Raw genomic sequence first — 2961 nt, forward strand, 5'->3', positions numbered from 1 at the left:
CCCGGTTCTTTAACCAATCCCCATTTAGCTTGGTCTCCAGTATGCTAATCATCTTGGCCACCCAACTTTATTCACCCTTGTGAGCAGCTTGTCAAAATCCTTCCTAAGACAGCCAGCCAATATCATTTGTAAGGAAGAAACACCATCAGCCAAACAGGAGTGAGAAGATGCCCCTCTGTCATGGTATGGGGGGGTATCTTTTGATTCATGCATAAATTGGATTTAAGTGAGGCAGAATTGCACGAAGTCGTTGGCCTCACTCTCTCCTCCAGAGTCATCACAGTCCAGTGGCAGGACAGAATCAAGACGACTGGTGATGACTCGAGATACAGTGGATGACCCTGGCATCTTCGATGTCTAACCAAGCTCTAGGTGCTCCACAGCACCTGCTTCAGCCACCTTCGTGGTGATTAGAACAGATTGTTCTTGTCTGCCCATTCCACCGGGGAAGTCTTCATGTGTTTGGTGTTGTACAATTGGGTTTGAATAGTCACAGGGGAGCACAACTCCCTGCTCCCCAATGGGTTTGAGATCCCTCGGTTACCCTCAACCTGGTTTAGCCCATCTGCCAAAATGATTGTCCGGGCTGTGGCCGCTGTGCATGCTACAGCTTCTTGGAGCCACAGGTGAGTGTTAGGTGGAACAGGTGGACAGCAAAGGTGGGAAGCAGCCCTGGCAAGGGCTTTGTGGCCTTCCCACCAGAGGCCACAAAGTGTCTTCCCTGAGCACACCCTGCACCCCACCCCCTCGTCATCAATACAGTTTAACACAGTAATAGACATGTTGCTGTTTTTGCTAAGTCACGCCCAAGTCTTCATGATGGAGTGGGCTGCCATTTCCTTCTCCAGCTCGTTTTTATAGTCAAGGCACTGAGGGACTTGCCCAGGATCATACAGACAAGAAGTGACTGAGGATGATTTTGAGCTCATGAAGACGAGTTCACGGCCAGTGCTCTGTCCACTATGCCACCGGGCTGTTATATATGGGTATACAGATATGGGTATGCTAGAAGACACAATAATTTTTTAAAAGTCCCAGACATGATAGCAACAAAAATTTACAAATTTTAATATTAACCTGAAGTAGAACACACAAAGACCTACATAAGGTGAAATGTTAATGAGAGAAATAACATAAGATATACAAATGGAGAGGTATGCTTTTTTGTGTTTACATTAAAAACACACATATATATACATGTGAATACAACAAAGATAACAATATACCCTATATATACGTTTACCACCATGCCAATTAAAATCCCAGTGAAACATTTTGTAGAATTGGATAAAAATCGTTCAGAATTTATGGGAAGACAAATGGACAATAATACCAAACTGTACACAAGATGATAAATGTAATGATGAAGCCTTCAATCCAATCCAATCTGATCTAGTTCTACAAATGTTTATGAAGTTCTTATTGTGTAAAAGGTATTGCATTAGGTGCTGGTATACAAAAACAAAAGGAACATACCCTGTCCTCAGGGAGTTTATACTCTCCTAGGGGGATAAAACAAATAGAAAGCACGTACAAAGTGGCTTCAAGGAGGAGAAAGACTAATCCCTGGGGCCTCAGGACAGGGCTTGTGAAGGAGGAGACGCTGATCTGGAAGGAATCTGTAGATTCTGAGGAGGAGCGAGGATGGGGGGGAGCCTCCTGTACAAACTCAGGGAGGCAGGAGATAAAACGTGTATGGGAAACAAATAGCAGGCCAACATGGGAAGTAGGAAAAGTAAGGGACGAGTAGATGGGAACAGAGGGTTTGTTGTGTTCTCCCATCCCTAATGAATGGGCATCAGGCTTTTCTTACACTCTTTCGTTAATTCCCCTCTACTTGGGGAAAATCTCTAAAAACCTCTAAACTACAGCTTGAGATAGCTTCCCAAAAGGGGTTAAGACGGTCCATTTTCTGGTTTTTTTTATTCTATTTTTTTTAGATTTATTTTTTTTTTAGTTACCAACATTCTCTTCCACAAGGTTTTGAGATCCAAATTTTCTCCTCATCTCATGCCTCCCCCCATTTCAAGATGGCATGCATTCTGAATACTCCTTCCCCTAATCTGCCCTCCCTTCTATCTCTCTCCCCCTTCTCTTATCCCTTCCCCTTCAATTTTCCTGTAGGGCAGGATAGATTTCTATACCCCATTTCCTGTATTTCTTATTTCCCAGTTGCATGCGAAAACTATTTTTTTTTTCAGCCAAAGACAAGGTTTATTAGAACGTCTGTCATATTGGACAGACACTTAACTGAACATTAGTAAGCTATTGGTTAGATTATAAGAATCTGACCAGTGGCTAGATTTTAAGAATCTGAGCCATGGCTAGATTATAAGAATACCAGCATCTTAATGGAGACAAGATGGACCTTATATACAGAAAGCCTGTGGGAGGGTTCTAGGAGTGGCCAAGTAGTTTGGCATGATGGGAGGAATGACCTAAGGAGATCTGGATGGGAGTGACCAGAACAGTAAGACAATGGAAGGGAGATTGAGTGTAGCCACAATGAAAGGCTAGTTGATGGGATTATAGCCTCAGGTGAATACCAGAGAGTTGGCTGTATGGGAAAGTTCAGGGTTTTTCCTTTCTGGGGCCCAGATCCCAACCCCATCATTCCCCCCTCAAACAAATGGGACCCAAATTCTTGTGGAGTAAGGGGTGAAGGTCTTGGCTTCTGAAACTGCTTCCTGCTGGCAAGGGGCATAGAGCTGAGCCTGCCTCGAGGGGGTCCCAAAGAGGAGGTTGACTGGAACCGCACACAGGCTATATCCACGGAACAATGTGGGGACGTTGTCTGGTACTTGTTATTTGCTACCAACTGTAGGTGAATGATCCATAGTCTGGAAGACATAAATCTGACAGAAAAAACTGCAGGGCCCAGATATAAAGCAGGGGCTAGATTTAGGGCCCAACTTTGAGAGGATAAAACATCTTTAGCTCTGTTTTTGTTTAGATAATTCA

The sequence above is a fragment of the Vombatus ursinus genome, unplaced genomic scaffold, assembly GCF_900497805.2.
Source record: "Vombatus ursinus unplaced genomic scaffold, bare-nosed wombat genome assembly UNPS02014166.1, whole genome shotgun sequence".
Lineage (NCBI taxonomy): Eukaryota > Metazoa > Chordata > Mammalia > Diprotodontia > Vombatidae > Vombatus > Vombatus ursinus.